Genomic DNA, 22,437 nt, shown 5'->3' on the forward strand with positions numbered 1-22,437 from the left:
AAATCAATCAAAACTACTCGGCTTTAATCGACAGACGGCAGGGGATGGGATTGGGATAACGTCTACTCGACACAAACTAGGTCATTTCGGGACTAACATAAATATGGTTCAATTTTATTCCAATAATTCGCTTGTGCGTAGGGGTCTTTAGCCGTGGGAGGAAACCGAAGGACTCAGAAAAAAACCTACGAGGTTACAGCGACACCACTTCTTGTCACGTACAACCGGGGAATCAAAACCACGCTGCAGTCGTTGACTCAATGACAGACTTTATGATACAGCGCGCAGGCAATTCGACCATCCAACCCCGCCTTTCACCGCGGTAATTAGAAATGGTTCCACTACTGGTGTCTAATTCTGTCTTACTCCAGCCACAGCTAGTGGATCTTTCTAATTTTTAAGCAGTTCCTTTGAGCAAGTTTTTTCAGTCAAATAACTACAAAAACGTTACTGGCCTATAGCTCCCTTAAAGTTGCAATTTCATATTTTTAAGTTATATTTTTAAAATGAATTAAAATAAAGCCTTAAAGAGACAATAACACTCTTGCTGGCTTGACAGCTCCAGTAAATAAATATTAGCCTTATTCTAAGTATTAGATGTTTAAGTGTCCTACCTGTTGTGTAAATTATCCATTAGGCCTACATCCTATTTTACTTGTCCAGAGGGTTCGAAAATATTTTTAAATCCAAGTCACATTTGAAAAGGTTTACGTTAGGCTTTTCAAATCAATTAGTTGAATTTTTCCAATTTTTTAAATTAGGTGTGTTAAGATGAAATTTGTATCATCAATTAATTGGAATACTGTAAAGTAGTACAATTTGTTGACCAGAATAAAGATTGGGACATATTATTCAGTTACAAGAAGAGTGGTATTGAGCCTTTGAAATAGATGGTATCTATAAACATTCGTGCCTTGTTAAAGAATAATCCTATTAATCCTATAATTCACTATTGCCAGTTGAGAAATTGGCAAAAATATCATTTTCAACTTCAAATTCAAACGTTTGAAGATAGCTATTCCATGGGGGCGGGGGGGGGGGGGAAATAGAAAAACAAGGGAGGTAAATGTAATTGTGTTATAATTTCCGGGGTCGAGGATTTGTAAGTGGGAGAATGATACCTATGATCGTATAATAGCGAGTTGACAACCCATTGAGCAAAATAGGCCTGCAGACAAAATTTCAAGCTTGCTTAGAAACACAATTCCGCTACATGGTCCTCCCAAATAAACAAACTGTACATTTTTGGAAAGCTTTTAACACCAGGAACATAAATCCAGAGAGTTCCATGCAAAAAGTCTGCACTTACTCTATTTAGGGCCAGATGAAAATTTTGATAATTGTCAAGTAAATGCTATATTTACACTAATAATTGTGAAGTTGACATAAAATTAAATGTTGGCGAAAACACCCGATGCCTTCATCCTAGGCAAAGAACACATTATTGGTTAAATTTTGATTTAAACCAAAATGCAGAAAACATAATGGAATGGACAATGGCACATACAGAATTTTGGAAATCCATTAACGGTAATAGAGAGTTATCTCCCTTTCTGTCAAATGTTTGGAATTGGTAACAGTATTTCAGGTGCGTGTTGACTGCTGATGCTGTATGACGCACAAGACCATGTGTGAGTACACACGCCCAATATTTATATAGTTAATGGGGTCACAGGGGACTGCAAGGGTTGGTGAACGGGTGTTTACCCAGAAATTATGGGCGGAGCGCCTAGTCAGATGAGCAAGGAGATATGTTTGACATTGGTTGAGCAATATGTCTATGAAGTAATGGAGACCAGGGCCCTAGAAAATTCTTAAAGTAAGCACAAAGTCATGCTTCACTTTTTCTTACGTAAGAAACTTATAAAAATACCGTCCCTAGAAAATTCTCATGACCATTCTTACGAAAGCACAAGTCAAGTATAAGTCTAAGTACATTGTGACTGGTAAAGTTTACCATAAACTGAGACTACGATGCTCTTTAACGTCATAAAAACAACTTTGGTATGCGAATTACGTCATAAATTTGTCGTCTGCTTCATTGACGTCATATATAATATATATGGTTCATTTCGATGCATTTGACATGTCCCCTATACACATATAAAATATGCCACAAGATAAAAAACGCAGACACATACAAAGTAACTGAATAATTGTGAGAGCGCCTGATCTTAAAGTAGCCTGTGTGTTTGTAGCCTATTGTTTAGCCTACTAATTGGCAAATAAATAAAATGGTTTTAGGGTAGGCCTAGAAGCGAAATTTTCTATAGCATTCTTAATTTGAAATTTCTTCTAGAGAAGGATTTTCTCTGTCTTGTAATTGTCTCTTTGATATCAAAAGGTGTCGGAAATGCCGTCGAATAACTCTACGGTCAGCCATCTTTTTGAAGCAGAAACAGACTTATGGTTGGTAAGCAAGACGTATAGCCCACCTTGATTGGGACTTGTGCTTAGATTGACTATGTTTCAGAACGAAGTTGTGCTTAAGCTTTTTCTTGGAACGCATAATAACGTTCTTGTGCTAATGAAGTCTACTTAAAATCTAAGCACAAGAACGTTCTTAAGAATTTTCTGGGAACACAAAATAAGGTAAGTTTACTTAAATGCAAAGTCTACTTAAATCTAAGCACAAGAACGTGCTTAAGAATTTTCTAGGAATCGGGCCCAGACTATGTCCTTAGTTTTGTAAATCGCATTGAAACCACGTGACTTTTTCCACTAAAACATAAACCCACACGAACATACCCTTTCAATTAGACCCTACATTATTTTTACTACAGGTAGCTGTAGCCTAAACCTCTAGTTCAGATATTTAAGGTCGAATTAAAAACATTTAAACTGAAACCGTATCTATAATTGTGTAATTTGCTTACAAATATAGATTTAAGACAAAAACTATTTATTGAAGTAAATCAATTATTGAAAATCAAAATTACATAGTTACCCTGCACTTTAAAAGTCATCAAAGTTGGTCGTTATCATCATCACTGTCACTAAATGTATAAACATCAAGTTCGATTTCTTTAACAGTCTTTTTGTTTCATTTTCACATTTACTACACTTACACAGATTAGATATGTAGCCTACATGTACAAGATAACCCCGGTGTGGTATCCCCCTGTCAGTGGTACGGGATGGGAGTGGGCTGGAAGGACAATGCTTAGTCGTTCGGACAGGAGGGAAAACAACAGTTTAAACAATATTTGATTCAACAAACTGAATTGGATTGAACAACAGGTAAGGGGCTACATGGGCGTAGGGGGGTAATCTCAGTTAGGGGTGGGGTGGGGGCTGAGTCTATTTGCCTGAAAAATTTGTCACCCAAATTTACTGAATGAATCAATCATTAACTAAAATGAATTTTCCAGAAAGCTGTGATGGTTGTTTATTTTAAATTAATTACACAAATATACAACTATACTGTAATAGTAAGTGCAGGGGGACTGCACCACACAAAATTTACACAAAAACAAATACACGGACAGGACATCATACTCAGGAAAACACAAACATACAGACAATTCAAAAAAAAGGGAATGGATCCGGGGGTAGTGAGTGCCAATTGTAATGAAGAGAAAAAAAATCAACCGTCATAATAAAGATGTACATACGCCCGCCATACATTACGGTCTACTCTTTATTTCGAATTTAAAGTTCTTTTACGTGCACGTCAACGTGTGCACGGGACCTCAGTTTTATATTCCATCCGAATAACTGGACGCTGCCCATCACAGCGACCCGCTTCCTGTACCACAGACAAGGGGAAACAACGCTGGAAAGTTTGGGGAACTGTCTAGGTCAACACGGATCAAACCCCAGACCTCCCGATTAGTGAGCCACGGACAAGGGGAAACATAATAGTTGTACACGTACAGATATTAAACCCCATTTTATATTTTTTCTCTTCATTACAATATTGTCCCTCCCATTACAGTACTATTTAGTTTTGGCCCTATCTATTTTAGTGAGAAAACTAAATATCTGTAGAAGCTATATGTTTCAGGTTAAATATTTGTTAGACCTTTAGCTCCAAATTCTATCTGAAAAAAGGCTGAAATTCTATAGGCCCTTGCCTGTAGTTAAATCCTTTTACTGTTATCAATAATTATTGACATTTTCCATAAAGGGAGATAACTCATTTTACCATAGATGGATTTCCGAAATTCTGTATATTTCCTTGTCCATTATGTGTTCTGCATTTTGCTTTAAATCACAATTTAACCAACAGCATATTCTTTGCAGAGGATGAAGGCATCGGGTGTTTTCGCAAATATTTAATTTTATGTCAACTTTACAATTATTAGTATAAATATAGGATTTACTTGACAATTATCACAATTTTCATCTGGCCCTCAATCGAGTTAGTGCAGACTTTTTGCTTGGAACTCTCTGGATTTGTGTTCCTGGTGTTAAAAGCTTTCCAAAAATGTATAGTTTGTTTATTTGTGAGGACCATGTAACGGAACTTCATGCTAAAAATTTTGGCTGCAGGCCTAAAAGACATAGAAATAATTATATTTGACTTTCTTAGAAAATATGAAATTCTCGCTTTAATTTCCACATAAACTGACCCCAAATTGTACTATATATGGTTTAACTATTCTTTTGCCTTGGCATGGTTCCGACTTGTGTATCATCAACAGAATTCAAATTAATATCAAATCAGAAGAAATCATGGGCCAACTAATGTTTTCCAAAAAAATAAGACTTATCCGACTTAACGCTTTGGCACTTGCATTGACAGACCCCTAGACCATGCTTGAATATAGGCCTATAAAGAACCAAAAACGTGTTTTGCATTTATTGCAGGTGTGATCAAACTCTACTACAAGGGTGCGATGGAAAATAATTTAAAAAGTGTTGTAAAAAACTGGTTAAGTGGGGTTGGGGATAGGAATGAGGGAAGAAGAAAAAAAGGAAGAGAGGAGGAGACAGCTTCAGGAGAAGGAACACGGTGGTGGTGTTTGGGGAGGGGGGGGGGGGGTATTGACATAGATGAATAAATTTTATAATTGAAGATTTTGCTTTTGTTGTTAATGTAGGCTATGTTGTTTGTGTGCTGCATGCAATATGCCCTTAATTTCTACCATCTAGAGTACCAAATGGAATTGGGAAGAAAGTCTTGGGTGTTTCTGCTGAAGAGACTTAAAGAAGGGGAGATAAAGAGAGAAATGAGTTTTAACGTCCATTTGACACAAACTAGGCCATTTCGGAGGGACTAACATATGGTTCAACCCTATTTAAATAATTCGCTTGTGTGTAGGGTCCTTTAGCAGTGGGAGTAAAGGACCAGGAGAAAACCGACGAGGTTGGACAGGCGACCGACGAGGTTGGACAGGCGACCGTACTCCTTGACACGTACAGGCGTCCATTCGAAACCACACCACTTGACTCAATGACAGACCTTATGATTTCACGCGTACGCGTTAACCACTACACCTCTCTTTAAAGTAGCTAAGTCTCAAACTCAATATCATCCAATGTCTTCGACACTGAAAAGACGAATTATTTGTCAATTTAAAACAACATTGATGTTGTGATCTTACTGGGAAAAGATGGACTTCTGATATCCAATATTTAAGACAAAATAAATATCTTACCATAATAAGTTCCAGCGCCATTTGTAGCACGGGACTCGAAGAATGAATTAGACATATTCCACAAATCATGTCAAACGGTGACGTCATATTTTTATCTGGAGAGCATGCGCAATAAATACTATCGGTGTAGACTGAAATAACGCTAGAGATTGCCATTCCATTGAGACCTCTATGGCGTATTTCGCCAAACATAACTGATTTGAAATTAGGGTAAAAACGGAAACGATTGAATGTAAATCAGTTTATATACATTCATATAACATTATTATATGCGTTGCGACCCATTTGTGTCAATTCCTAGATCCCAAATATTAGCGACTTAGCTCCTTTAAGGAGAGATAGGACAGGGAATAGCTGTATGGTTTTAGGTTGCCATCTTTGGCCCACATCTGACATGGCATGATTTTCGTGTGTGGGACATATTTGGGGCAGGTATGTTTACTTCCTGTTTCTGTATCTCAAATTTTCCATTGTGAACTTCATGCGTGCTTTTGCGCAAGACGTTGCCACATGTTGCTCTATCTGTGGTAGGAAAATGAAATAAAAATGAAAGTTTGGAGGAAAATTGTGATTTTAGGCCTACTGCAAATTTCTAAATTTTCAGTTTTTATTTCATTTCTAACAGAAAGAAATAATCAGTGTTAAGGAGGACCGAATTGAAATTAGTAACATTCTGGTATGGCTACTATCAGTTTTACTGAGACCAGATGCTGACAGTGAAACATACAGACCAATACAGATACAGTTACCGATATTAACGGATATATAAATATTACCCATTAAAATACCCTGAATGTTGATGTGAAAACATATCATTTTCATGTGGACATATATCCGTGCCCAATTTGTTTGTGGACACTCTACAGGTCACAGTTCTTATCAGGGGGGTTCATAGGTAGCCGTCAGCAGACACTTTAATGTCCACCCATCGACCATTGCTCGCCTCAGACAACGCTTCCACGTCACCCCGACCTGGAGCGCCACCTGTAACAACCGCTGCTCAAGATCGCGACATCCCACTACAGCATCTGCGCAACAGGTTCCAGTCAGCTACTGCTACTGCCAGGGGAACTGTTGAAACCTTTTGTATCGTCATCGACTTGCCAGACAGCAATGGGCCGCAAATCAGGAGTATCTGCACAACACACCATGGCGCAATGTCATCTTCTCGGATGAATCTCGATTCAACCAAATGTCCGTGTTATGGATTGTCCCGCTATGTCTCCCGACATGAACCCGATCGAACACCTTTGGGATGAACTTGGACGACGGGTTCGAACTCAAGCCGTGCCCCCATGAACTGTTGCAGAGTTGGAACAGGCACTCCAAAATCATTGACAAACAATCCCACAGCGTGAGGTGAGACATCTGTGCCAGTCCATGCCATGGCGACTTCAGGCATGTGTAAGAGCTCAGGGTGAACCATAGAGTTATATATATAGAAACTAGAGTCCGCACTGATCACGTGACAGCGTGCTGACATGGGGCCTTGTCCGCCATGTTAGTTCCGGGGAGTTGACGCTGACGACAGTGACGACCATTAGATCTTTTAAATCGTGTTTTATAATCAATATGCCAGAAAGTTGCTGCTGTTTCGGCTGCTCAAACACCCGGAATAGCGTTTCACAGGTTAGCTTGATTTATCAATTGTACCTATCAAAAATCGGTCCATTCTTCTACTTCTAGCACTGGGTTAGGGTCAAGCTCATTCCAATGTAAACTTCGCCTACTCATCGAATTAATGTCATTAATTTGATGTGAAGACCTAATCTAAAAGTCATTTTAAAATAAAAGAAACCCTTTTTAACTACTAAATGAATCTTTTGTTTTAAAGCTAATTAAATCGTCTGCTCCTAAATCTTGTTCATTAGATCCTGTTCCGACTTCTGTTCTTAAGGACTGTCTAGACGAAGTTTTTCCAGTTTATACCAATATTATTAATTCTTGTATATCATCCGCTACTATTCCCAACGTTTTCAAACGAGCTTATGTTACCCCTTTAATTAAAAAGTCTACACTGGATCCTAATGTTTTTAAAAATTACAGGCCAGTCTCTAACTTAAGTTTTATTTCTAAAATATTGGAGAAATATATTGCTTCTCAGATAAAGGCCCATCTAGATGATAACTGTTTGTATGAACCATTTCAAAGTGCTTATAAACAATTTCACAGTACCGAAACAGCTTTAACCCGGGTTTCAAATGATATTTTAATGGAAATTGATAATAGAAAATGTAGATTTTTAATTTTATTAGATTTATCTGCTGCTTTCGACACGGTGGACCCTTCCATTCTTCTACGTAGACTTCAATTTAAATTCGGTATTTGTGGCTCTGCATTAAATCTTTTAGAGAGCTATCTTGTGGGTAGAAAACAGTGTATTTTAGTTAATTGCAAATCGTCGTCTGAATCTGTTTTGTCATCTGGGGTTCCCCAAGGTTCTGTTCTTGGTCCGATTTTATTTACCCTCTATACGTCACCATTAGGAGATATTGTCAGAAAATATGGTCTCAGCTTTCATTTGTATGCCGATGATACTCAATTATATATTTCATTTACACCTAATTGTCCACCTTCTTTCAATTTATCAAAATTGCAACTTGAGAACTGTATTAGTGAAATTAGAAAATGGATGTCAAAGAACTTTCTAAAATTGAATGGTGATAAAACCGAATATTTGTTATTAGGCTCAAGGCATCAATTAAGTAAATCTGCACAAGATAACCCCCCTGTTGTAATTGGTAATTGTGATATATTTTCATCTTATTCTGCTCGTAATATTGGCGCTATCTTTGATAGTTTTATACTTATGGGAGCTCAAGTAAATAATATTTGTAAATTGTGCTATTTTAATATTAGAAATATAGGTAAAATACGTAAATGTGTAACTGTAGAGGCCACTAAGTCACTTGTTAATTCTCTGGTCACTTCTCGATTAGATAACTTTAATTCACTTTTAGTTGGTTTACCTTTAAAGCTTATAGATAAATTACAAAAAGTACAGAATACTGCGGCTAGTTTTGTTACCCTAATTAAGAAATGTGACCACATAACTCCTGTTTTATATAATTTACACTGGTTACCTGTTAAATATCGAATTGATTTTAAGATTTTATTACTTACTTTTAAATGTTTAAATAATTTAGCTCCTGTTTACCTCTCAGATCTTTTAGAACTTTATACACCTGGCCGAACATTACGTACATCAGATAAACTATTTTTAAAGCCCAAAACTGTTCAACTAGTCTCTTATGGTCAGCGCTCTTTTAGTTATCAAGCACCTGTTTTATGGAATAATCTACCATTTAGTTTAAGATGTTGTACATCTCTATATTCTTTTAAAAAACAACTTAAAACACATTTATTTAATCAGGCTTTTAACTGACTCTGTATACAATCGTTAACATGCCTATAATCTTGTTGTTTATGTGTGATTTACATTGTCACTTTGTAAAGTGCCCCTGAACATGTTATATGAAAGGGTGCACTATAAATATGCTGTAATAATAATAATAATAATAATATAATAAATTTTCATGTCATAATATTTTTCTAAACACAAACAAGTTCAGCTGAACAAGCGAAAACAAACAAATTGGCCTAATGAAGAATGAAATGGGGTTTAACGTCCTAGCGGGATAATGAAGACGGTCATACACCATACAGTGTGCTCTAAGGGGAATTTTGCCCGGACAGCAATTGAATTCCAACTGGCAAGGGTTCTTTACGTGCACGCCACGGTGTAGGCCTACACGGGACCTCGGTTTTTCGTCCCATCCGAACGAGACGCTGTCTCTGCAATGCTCCCCGAAAACAAACATTCATTACTCAACCACAACCTCACACAACTAGTCCCTGGGCGCCTACACCCCCCTTCCCCGCACACACACACAATTTGACACATTTAACACCTTTTTTAAAAAAAATATAATATTAAATTATACAGCCACCATATCTTCTAACTCGTAGGCCTATGTGTCATAGAGTCAACTGGCGGGGTTTCGATTCCCCGGTTGTACGTGACAAGGAGTAGGGTCGCCGGTCCAATCTCGTGGGTTTTCTCCAGGTCCTCCGGTTTACTCTCACTGCTAAAGACCCCTACGCGCAAGCGAATTATTGAAATAAAAAAATTAAACCAGGGCAATTCCACGGTAACGGACGTACATTTTGAACTCGCCATATTTTTATTACTTCCAATATTTTCTAACCATGAATAATTAACTGTTTGAGTTTTATATAGCATTAAAGACATATGATTTCAGTATAATTTGCCATATAATTTAATTTGTTCATGAACACTGGAAATAAATATTGGCTCTTCAAAGTATAGGTAACGGACATACAGAAATGAACAGTCACCATGATTTGCCTGCATGAACATAGTTTCAAAACTCTGTGAATTGTCTTGTGGAATTTAAAAGTTTTAATCCTTTTAAGAAAGGGCATTAATACTACATGTGTATCACTTCTCACATTTGGATTCTTGTAACCCAGTAAATTAGAAATTATTGTGGTAACGGACGTACATATTTTCTGGTAACGGATGTAACCCATTACATTAGATATGTAAACTTACAAATAATCGGACTTATAGATAATAATAATAGAACTGTTAACTCTTTTGAATTAATGGAGCAGTTACTTCCCTAAAAACATTACTCCTTGAATGAAATATTGTGACCCTAAAATTTTGGCAACGGACGTACATTTTTACCCTAAAATTTTGGTAAAGGACGTACATACATCTATGAAACCCTAAGTAATTCAGAGAATTTTGGCAAATGATTTCTTTTTACGGTTATAGTAACAAGAATGAATGATGTTATTAGCTTTAAATATGAGTTTTTGAACAGTTCCATCAATAAATATGAATAAGAGAGATAAAATGGAAATATTTGGTAACATGAAATACTGTGAAAAGTAACGGACGTACATCTATGAAAACCCAAGTTATTCTGAGAATTTTTGCAAATCTTTTCTTTTTACAGTCATTATTATAGTAAGAATGGGTTATTAAAGCTTTAGATATGAAGTTTTAAATAATTCCATATAAAAATATGAATGAGAGAAAAAAAAATGTAAATATTTGGTAACGGACGTACATTCTCATAGTGATATTTTTCAATGTTGGTTACCTTCACAAAAATATATTACTTTTATATTTTAATGTTTAAATATTATGTTTATATACATTGTCAGATAATTAACTAATGCCAAATCATTCATTATGAGCCAGAATAATCAAACAAACACAAAGTAAGAAAATACAATAGAATTATAAATTCGACATTTACAACGTAAACCTTGACACCAAAGCCCTGTATAGGGAAAGTTACGACAACTCATTTACAGGCGCCATTTTGGGTCCCAACTATGACGCCATAAAAACTATGACGTCATGGCGTCATGTAGGTTTACTTAACAAAACGTTTTATTTTTTTCTTGGTATAACGTTTTATGGGCTACAATTTATACTAAACAAATTGCAAAAGAAATCAATGCGGTTTGGTTCAATGATAATATGTCAGACAAAATCATACTCAAAATTGACCAAGGCAAAATGACATGATTAACATAATTCAATTTGGCGTTCTTCGGGAATTATCGAGAGCGCTATATCGTAATCAGTGTCTTTCAGTGGTGGTAGGATAAATAATTTATTTTTAAATTCCTCAAACACAGAGTGGTTATGCAAGCGAAGTGTGTCGAAAAATCGAATTTGACAAAACATCAATTTAAAAATGTATTTTTCATTTGATGGCGGGCATTTCTTTCAAAGTAACTGCCAAATTTAAAAAAAAAAAGAAGAAAAATAAAACCCCATTAATTTTTTAATAAAAGGGTAGCGATAATCTAAAAAATTTAATTTCGAGAATTCTTGATGGTAGAAATTCAAAATGGTGGAATTTTCATTAATCGTCATTTCTTTCCGTTGGGTATGACTTGTAATATGTGGTATATTAATCACGAAATGACATAGTTGCTCTTAAATGAATATATTGTTAACGCGCTTTAAACATCTAGATGCAAAAGACAAGGTGTAAAAACTTGATGTTATAAAACACATAATTTATCCAGCTCGACGCAAGATTTGAAATGAATAGATGCGGTTCGTTTAACTTGAAAGTAGATAATATATACTATTCAAAAAAAGTAGGGGATATTTGATTTTTAAGTGTTATTAAAGTCACCTAATGAAACTGACGAAGAAACAAATGACAAAATGAAATGAAGTTCACATTCATCGATTTATTCCAAATGATCGTTAGACTAAGTAAGGCACAGACTGACCATTATAAGGGTAAAATGATACCCGGGGTCAAACAGCAAAGTTACCACAGCATCACAACCAAGTCAGTAACGGGTAAATCCTCCTCTGTTTGCCAAACAAGCATTGATCCGACGTGGCATACTCCTAATGAGACGTCTAAGGTCATTTTGGTCCAGATTGTCCCATTCCTGTTGCAAAGCAGCAGCAAGTTCTTGGACATTGGCAGGACGTTGTTGACGTTGACGTAACCTCTGTCCAAGCATGTCCCAGACATGCTCGATGGGGGAGAGGTCGGGACTCAGTGCTGGCCAAGGTAATGTGGTGATGTTCTGTTGTTGGAGGTAACCTGTAACGATCCTGGCCCTGTGACATCTTGCGTTGTCATCCTGGAAGATGAAACGGCGGCCATGACGTCGTGCGAACGGCACAACATGGACTGCCAAGATGTTGTCCCGGTAGTACTGGCCTGTAACACGCCCTGCAACAACATGTAAAGCCGTTCTTCCAGCAACAGTGATGCCTCCCCACACCATAACAGAACCACCCCCAAATCGATCATGTCTGATGACATTAACGTCTTGGAAGCGCTCGTTTCGACGACGCCACACCCTCCTACGTCTGTCCAAAAAATCAACAGTGAACCTTGACTCATCTGAAAACATCACATTGCTCCAGCGTCGATTATCCCAGTGTTGACGATCCCTACACCAACGACGTCTTGCCTGAATGTGATGATCTCTCAAACAAGGGATCACGCGAGGACGTCGGGCGCGAAGGTGACCCCTATGCAGTCGATTCCGAATCGCCTGGCCACTCACTCTCACACCAGTGTCTGTTTGAAGACGAGCGCTGATCTCATTTGCTGTGATGACACGATTTCTCAAGGCCAAGGTACGGATAAATCGATCCTGGGCTTGAGTTGTCGCCCTTGGTCGACCTGAGCGTGGTCTGTCCTGTACAGATTGTGTATCACGGTATCTGGACCATAGCCTGCTTATGACAGACTGAGAAACATTCATCGTCCGCGCCACAACCGCCTGTGTTGTGCCGATCTGTAGCATGCCAAGGGCACGTAACCTTTCATTTTGGGTAAGCCGACGCATATCAAAATTTGTTTTCTGGTCACTAAAACAATTAAACTGATGTTTCCACCCTGGAATTCAATGCCACAATGACTGTAACATTCAAAGTCAGAGTCGTGCAAATCTTGGGTTGGACCCCCATGATGATCCCAAGCATCACCTGCATTCCATGCGGTAGCTATTGGTGCGTTTGGGCGTCACATGTAACTGGAAATGTTTCTTCTGTTAGGTTCTATAGTGACTTTTTTCGTAGTCATTTGCATATTTTAGTATTATGCCCCCAAAATCAAATATCCCCTACTTTTTTTGAATAGTATATCATGCATATATAGGACCTTTCGGTTGAATCATATCATAGGAATATCTTATTTGATAGTTTTACGTATTTGTCGACATTTTAAAAGGTGTACATGTTCTATAGTTCCATTTAGCCTATACATTTTCTTGTTTCACTTGACTAAACAAAACATTGTGTAGGAATGTAGGCTTTTATAGATTAAACAAAACGCTGATAAATGTTGAGATGTGTGGTACATGCTCGAGGCGATTTGTAACAGGCACGATATACTCTTCAAAAAAAAAGTAGGGGATATTAAAATGCAAATACCTATGCAGGTTGTAATATGTGTAGTCATGGACACTAGACATGCTTTGAGAGTATGTTCACATATGAAGAACTTATCGCCCCAACAGAACCACTGAGCGGCACATGCGACACGCAATAGCGCCATACACGAGGGTTCATTGTCAAATTTGACACTTCAAGGAAGGGTTGATGAAAACTGCCGCGTGCTGGTGTATCTATCCATGTTTGCTTTCCTATCGGTTCTTGCATAATAGCGTATCTTTGCTTTAGTGTGTTACATTTAATTTGATCGAGAGATGTGTTCGTCGACGTCAACGGACAACACTGCAAGAATTAGCCGTCGCACTGCAAGAGGAGTGGGTCAGATTGCCCCAAATCGTGACTGGACAGTTCATTAAGAGCATGCCACGACGAATTGCTGAAAGACAAAAATCAAAAACGTTCATTTTCACTTTTGACGGTGTATCTATTTGCGAGTGTAAAGGGACCGTCAGATAAGCCGCCCATATGAAATGTTTATATTCATGTGTAGGGCATTGGCCTTTTATTAACATACACTGGTTACCTCTAATAAAAACAGCAGTGCATTTCCGCAGTTTTGCATTGTTTCTGAATATCCCCTACTTTTTATGAAGAGTATATATTTGATACTAGTTGAGCATCAGAAAAACATGATTATTTCACTGGGTATGGGACGCAAATACCCAAAGGTGTCGGACAAACTCTAAAGCAACTGCGTCTCCTTCACTGGGCACCTTCAATGTATGTCTACCTATGGAATAACATGTACATTATTTGTATCTGTTAAATTTGTGAGGTTTATATATTAGATTAATATTATTATTTACTCATGGGCGCAAGGGCGGATTGGGGCCGGGAACCGGCTCGGGCTCCCGTGTCGGAGCGGCCCCTTTTACTGACCGCGAAGCCCGGATGGGGGGTCCGGGGGCTCTCCCCCATTAAATTATGAAAAATGAACCCCAAATATGCGATTTGGTGGCATATCTGCTTATAATCTCTGTCAAATAATATATCAATCGATTAATTTGGGCCAAAACCCCGACCTGCAAGTAATTTACAACCATCAACCTGTGAAATTATCATATCGTCATATTAATTAACGTATTATCATTGTATCGTCAAGACCAGCAACATCAAATTTTGCTGAGGCCTTAAAATTGATTATTTTTTTTTAGTTACGAACCATCGGCAGACGTTTCTGGCGACAGCGTCGGGTGAATCCGATGAAATTTTCGGATGAAATTCGGAATCCCCATCGCAGGATTCCGAATTCCGGCCAACACCCAGCCCAGAAAGTCTATTATACCAGCCCATTCCAGACCCCAGTGATGGCGTGGCGACAGCGTCGGGTGAATCCGATGAAATTTTCGGATGAAATTTGGAATCCCCATCGCAGGATTCCGAATTCAAGACAACACCCAGCCCAGAAAGTCTATTATACCAGCCCATTCCAGACCTCAGTGATGGCGTGGCGGCCCGTTAAAGTCACCGGCCACATACAACATGATCATCGTCGCTCCAAATAATGTTCAGCAGAAAAGGTTTTTTAAGACGAATTGGACAAAACTTATTTTTTTAATTTTTTGTTCGACCGGCCCTTCGACCGATCGCCCGATGGCCTAATCCGCCCTTGCATGGGCGGGGAGAGATAACGTCTTACCCCAAACAAATTGCAAAAGACACCAGGAAGTTTCGTAGAGCGATATCTCGTCTCACATGTCACTGATGAAACATATGCCCGAAACACATGTTACGCTAGACACCTTTTATTTAAAGGAGCTAAATTGCTAATATTTGGGACTTACGAATTGACTCAAATGGGTCGGAAATAATGTAATATGAATGTAAATAAACTGATTCGGTATTTCGCCGAACATAACTGCTTTGAAATTAGAGTAAAAACGGAAACGATTGAACGTAAATCAATTTATATACATTCATATTACATTATTATATGTTTTGCGACAGATTTATGTCAATTTCTAGGTCCCAAATATTAGCGATTTAGCTCCTTTAAATTACACTGATTTTAAGCCACACTGATTTTAAATGTTTTATAGTGAACATCCGGGTATTTACGTTCATACTCCCCGGAACTAACATGGCGGCCGTCGCTCCATCCCGGCACAAACCTTTAACGTTGTAGTCATGGGGGTCACGTGATCAGTGCGGACTCCAGTTTCTATATATGGACTCAGACTAGCAATTATTTGCCCATTGACTTCAATGTTAAATGACTGTAACATCACAGGCTGTAGCTTTTTGCTCAACATTCCGTTGGTTCCAATCTTTATAGGCACAATGGGAACAACATTTGGCAATCTCCTCATCATAATTTTGTAGGGGGTTGACCATTTAGATTTTTTGCTACACGGATTTGAAGTTGACAGGGGTGAAAATCTCACTTCCGACACAATGATTGCTCTGCAGAAAGACACTTTACACCCCCTATCCCTCCGCTGTAATATCATCAGTATTACCCAAAACTGCTATGAAATTGCAAATTTGATCCCTTTTCTCCAATTCTAGACCAAAAAGTCAACCCAAAAATGCAGGAAGAAGGGAGAAAAAAATTAAGGGAAAAATTGTCTATTTATAACTCGCACTAGGGGAAATAATTACTAGTCTTAGTCCATATAACTCTATGGGGTGAACATACCCGATATTGACTTCAGCTGACCTCTGCTTTGTTTCATGGTTCTCTGACGTTTCGGTTTTGTGCATTTGTAACGAATTCTGCCATGAAATTATCCACAGATGATTGTTATCTCGATTTTGTCAATTGTTATGTACATTTGTTAAAAGTTGTTGCAGTAAATAAACTTTGAATTTGACATTGAGTTTTTAATGGCTTTGATGTGCCGATATACGCATTATAATATAAAAGCACACATGTGTAATATTAATAATGATACAATCATTATTGAATAAAAGGAAAGTGTGCTAGTGTTCATTCATATTTGTTGGAGAAATAAGTGTGCATCAGTTGACGCGCGAAGGGATGACAAGTTATTCTTTGAATTCAGTAGGAAATATGAAGTTGGAATCTCTCTCTGTTCGATAACGAATTCAAAAGGGTATTCAGGAAAATAGACAATTAATATGATTACAGCTTGGTCAACTGGATTCATTCTCTAATTCCTGTTTTTATAACTGAAGATGCCAAAATATAGACTAAAATAAACCGACAGATTCAATGGTGCTGCTATAGTTTTCTATAGAACTAACTTGTATCCTCGAGTCAGTTGAGTAATCCTTCAGTTTTCTATAGCCTTTGTGGTAAAAACTATATATTATAGTTTGCTAATAGAAATAACTTGTATCCTCGTGTCAGTTGTGGTTCCTTATAGATATGGTGGTAAAAACTATAGTTTTCTATAGAACTAACTTTTTGTCTCAAGTCAGTTGTGTAATCATATAGTTTTCTATGCCATTTTGTAGAAATTTTGTGGAGAAAATTTTGTGGAGAAAAATATAATGCATGAGCCTTCTATAGTTTTCTGTAGAATTTATATGTATACTGTACTTAAACCATTTTAACAAATAGCCTACTATAGTTTCCTACATAATATTGTAGAAACAATGTTCTATTCTACAGATTTCATGAATTGGCGATGTCTTTTATTCATACTATAGTTTACAATAGAATTTAGTGATGCACTTGTGTGAATTATGTAAACTTTTCCAACATAATTTTCCTGGATGCAGTTTTCCTTAATTTATTGTGATACCAAATGACAAACTAAAAATAAAATATAAAGTATAAAATAGTGTGTATAATAATATGAATAAAATAGTGATACATGTTGACACTCAAATGAATTCCCCGCCCCACCCTCCAAACAATGCCAGTAAATGTAGATCTTCACAACAAAAATATCAGATAATAAATTATTCTTCAGATAAGTCAATGAAATAAAGACGAAATTTATTTGAACACAGTCTACTCGAATTATATAATTTGTTGAAGCCACCAGGTCAACCGTGCATACCTGTCGACAAACTATAATTAACAGCCAATGTACTCTCTTGATGTCTGTTTGGCCATTGACTGAATTTTAAATTCAAAAATTCAGTGTATAACAACTTAAAATATTAGTATTAACAAGAAACTGAAGAGAATGGTGCTGTTTTTTCACAGATTCGTTCAAAGATAGAGAGATAAGTATACTTTATCACTTCCTTTACAATAATATTAAATTACCTTAATTAGATAAGATTTATGTGATTTTGTTATTTATTTTTATAACTTTATTACCTATTCTTTTCCCTATATGTCAGTTATACCAAGAAAAAAACTTTTCATGGTTCCGACTGATGAATCATCATTAGAATTCAGATTATCCATAAGAGAAAAAAGTAAGCTTATCAATTTAGAAGAACCCACACTGTAAGCCTTTTCTGTAATTTTTACAGACTTGTTTCTGTAAAACGCCTACAGCGCAGGTCTGTTATCCTGATTACAGACACGAGTCTGTTAATATTTAAGAAATACAGAATTTCGTCCGTAAATATGACATACGGGTGTTTAAATTAAAGTGACGTCATCGGTCTTCCTGGGCGCCATTACTGCGAAGACCGTTAGTTAGCGGCAAAGAGGAATCCCTCAACATCGAGCACAATAGTTGAACACTACAGTCAATACCAAACATTGCAGTTTTAGGTAAGTATACAGTAGGGACACATCTTTGTTTGACATAGATTGATTCTTAGCATTCGTAAAAATGTACGGTAACTGATTTATGAAATAGTAGGAATAGACTCTTCTACTTCTAGACAAATGGACATACATGATACTCACATACACTGTCACAGTGTTAGTGTTAGCACAGAGTAAAAATACACTCTGGTGTTAGTGCTAGGCCTAATATTTTTTCGCATTGTTTTTGGAGGCTTCAGTTCTAGTTGAGGCTACTCGGATGACATAATAATAACATTGATATAGAAAAAAAATATATGAACTATGAAGGGCTAACATTTCTGGGCTTCATTAAGTTCATAGTCTCAGGTCTGTAGGCTAGGCCTACCACTGAAAACCATTATTAAGAATTTATTGAATTGTCAAAGCATTGTCTGGATAATGATCTTTAATTTTTTATTTTACTAATTTTTTTAGGCACAGCTTATTGCATCCTTGAGTGCCATTCCTGTCATCTATAGAGTGGGCTACCCAGCCTTTCTCTGGGTTAGTAAAATTTTTTCAAACGTAGGCCCTACCGGTAAAGAAAAATTATAAGATTGAACTTACTGAAGATAATAATTTTGGGAGTTGAGCGCATTGTTAATGAAAACCAACACTTCCTGCCCTCTGCTTGGACCTTGAAATTTGAGGGGTGGTTGGACGAATGGTCTAACCATGGAGCTTATATAAGATCCATGGTCTAACATGGGCCTTAGTTAGGTCAGAATGAAGCCTATGTCTTTGAGTCAAGTGGCGTTGAAAGGAGTAAGATTGCCTGACTAACCGTGTTCATTTTTTCTGGGTCGTTCGTTTTCCTCCCACTGTTTATAAAAGACCTACGGTTAAAGCGATTATTGAAATAAAATTCTATGTTTATTAGTCCAAAAATGACCTAGTTCGTGTTGTGTGTGGATGTTAAATCCCATTTCTCTCTCCCAGCTTGAACCTTGGGGTAGGTCTTATTAGCAATAGGTGAATCCTATTTTAGTCTGCTTTTAGATTTACCTGTCATAGGTGCAGAGTCGCCACTGGTTAGTCCAAAAATCTGATCAGAAACCCAAGATGCGGTAACGATAGAAGAAAGCATGGGTTTTAACCCGGAAAGCAATGGGTGTTACGTTAGTTACAGCTACTACCAATATGAATCATGATCAGAAAAGTTCAACCTAACTTAAAGGAGCTAAATCTGTATTCTTTGGCCCCGAGAAATGAACACAATGGGTCGCAACGATAATAATCTATTATGAATGTCTATAAACTGATTTACATTCAGTCGTTTCTGTTTTTAGTGTAATTTGTAATCAGTTATGCTCGGCGAAATATGTCCAAATTGAATGGCAGTCTGGTTATTCCAGTATACACTGATAGTATTTGTGATATGTGTAGTCTCCTGGGGGGGTTGGATGGCTGAATGGTTAGCACGTGCGCGCGGTACCATAAAGTCTGTCATTGAGTCAACTGGCGTGGTTTCGAATCCCCGGTTGTACGTGGCAAGGAGTAGGGTCGCCTGTCCAACCTCGTGGGTTTTTCTCCGGGTCCTCCGGTTTCCTCCCACTGCTAAAGACCCCTACGCGCAAGCGAATTATTGAAATAAAATTAAAACCATATGTTAGTCCTGAAATGACCTAGTTTGTGTCGAGTGGACGTTAAACCCCATTTCTCTCTCTCTCTCTTTAGTCTCCTGTTTGTGGACATGAAACTTCATTTTCTCGCACATTTAGCTCCCTTTTCCTTAATTAAAATGTGTTCTTTTGAAATGGATGTCATAAGAAACAACCTGATTGAGAATATTTGTTTTGCAGGTGCATTTTTGAAATGAACCCAGATAACGCACAGAAGTCATGAAAAAGAGGAAGACTCGAGTGTGCCAAAAAGTGGTATAACTGATCACTAAACTGTCAAACTTTAAATGGATGAAGTACAGTTACAACAATAGCAACAATATACCGGTACTGTGAGAAGGTATACGACGGTATAGATGCCACATTTTGGTTCAAGGTGCTTTTAATTCTGGACCACGGTTTGGTTAACATGGTACAGATATTTTAACTGTCCATTTTCATCCGATGCAGAATACTCCCCTGTAGTTCATGTGACAAGAAGGAGAAAAGATGGCTTTCGGCAATGTAACATGTGTCCCGCTGAAAGTACATTCCCCTCCGGCGAACCACAAATCACGGATATAGGAACATTTTGAATCAAAAACGTCAGATGGAAAAGCAGTGGCTAGGGAGCTGGAAACACGTCCAAGAAGAAATACTGTGATATGTATCGTTGCAACCTATGATGCAATAATGTTCATGCATGCAAACTTTAGGGATAGGCCTATTGAGTTTATGGTTAGTTTTTATACACCAGCACATAGTGTGTATAAAATAGGTGATAAGGGACCGAGCCACAACCCTTTTATGAGTGATACTTCGTAAATGAGACTTTAAACGCACTGCAAGAAATCTTTTTAATGAATCTTCTTAATTAAACTTGATCTTCTTATTGTACTTTTGATAAGATGTCCGTTTACTTTAATGGAAAAATCTTTTGGTCATTTAATTTGTCCATCAACAATTTGGTACATTTGTAAAATTATCCTCAGTTCATTTTGTCTCTAAATATGCGGCCGTGTTGCATAAACATTAAAATTGTGTAACTCTCATCTACACATTTCATTTTGGGACTGGTTCATTAACTTTGTCAGTAGTTGAGTTCCATCTAAATTTTTATCTACGAGACTGAATCAATTTATGCCATTCTCACTAAGGAATGTACATGCTTAGGCAGAGTTATTGTGGAAAATTTAATGATATACATTTTCAAACAGAGATTAAGCTAATCATTGAAACAAGCTGTACATTTAAGGTGGAATAATAGGAATTCTGCATTGATGCTGTTCTTGTTTTAAAGTCATGATACTTTTGGGGTTCAATAATTGTTAGATTTTAAATTGTTCATTTAAACATTTAGAATGCAAATTCATTAATTCCAAAAATTTGAATGATTTCATTATTTCATTAGATCATGTTTTACTGTTATAATTTACTATCATGTTGTTGATGTTTTAAATAATAGATTTGAGGTAAATATTACAACACCTTGGTTAAGATTTTAGAAAAAGATTATTCTATTGTAACACACTGATTATATATTTGTAGAATAGATTCAGAATGTTGTTGTTCTACTATAAAAAAAATTCATTTGAATATTATAATGTAAATGTTACATGTACAAGAATTTGATTATTGTTAAATTTATATTTTGTTGCTACCCATTATTTAATACATCCATGGAAATTTTCACATACATTTTTTAATTGCTGGGAATTTTTGTTAGTTTGTCTTGTGAGAACTTGATAAATATTTTGGAGAGTTATTTCCCTTGTTAATAGGGCAACAAATTCTCTTTTTTTTTTTAAAGTCGTCACTATTCCATGTACAAATGTTCATTATTATTAATGAAGAATTATGAAAGGAGCTTTGTTTTTGTTGAAATATACCACCAAACTGCTTGACAGCCAAAGAATATGTTAGATCTCTAAACATTCTCCATATTGTAATATCAAATCTGCTCTTGATCAAATGTGTTAAAAATATGAATTTGTGGTTGTCAGGGTTTTTTTTTTTTAAGGCAGTTGTTAGCTTTACTTACTGACAGTAATCTCCAATTTCCAGTATTTTCAGGTCTTTTATTATATCTTAAACTATCATGTAAAAGCATTTTTGAGGAATTAATTGTATCTTATATTGTTTTGAATAATTAAATTCTGTTTTAAATCTTAAGTAAATGTCTTTTTGATGCTTATCATACCATAAGTTTTTTACAGCTGTAAAACATTTTCCGTAAAATTTACGAACAAATGGCTGGCAGCTAGGTTGCCAATCTTTGGACGTAATTTTTACGACATGTTCGTAAAAATATATTTACGGTGTGTCGTAATTTTTACGTACATTGGTTGGCAACCTAGCTGCCAGCCATTTGTCCGTAAATTTTACGGAAAAAGTTTTACAGTGCATGAGAGAAAAATAAGCTTATCAATTTAGAAGAAATCATGGGCCAACTATATTTATTCCCAAAATAAGATTTAATAAAAAAAAAAGTCTATAGAATTCTATAGTAACCATTCCTACACAGAAAACTAGAAAACTATTGTGGCCGAATTTCCAAACTACAGAATACCCCCGCTCAGGCTTGAAAACTTG

At 36.7% G+C, this 22,437-nt stretch overlaps 1 long non-coding RNA gene across 1 annotated transcript; it reads left to right on the top strand.

Moving 5' to 3' along the window:
* The first annotated feature begins 17,951 nt into the window (after positions 1–17,951).
* Positions 17,952–22,022, top strand: LOC126820796 (uncharacterized). The gene is made up of 3 exons (XR_007680141.2): positions 17,952–18,226; positions 18,680–18,748; positions 20,047–22,022. It is a non-coding gene; the product is annotated as an uncharacterized LOC126820796 (long non-coding RNA).
* Positions 22,023–22,437: the final 415 nt, after the last annotated feature.

This window comes from Patella vulgata, chromosome 5, assembly GCF_932274485.2.
Source record: "Patella vulgata chromosome 5, xgPatVulg1.2, whole genome shotgun sequence".
Classification (NCBI taxonomy): Eukaryota; Metazoa; Mollusca; class Gastropoda; family Patellidae; genus Patella; species Patella vulgata.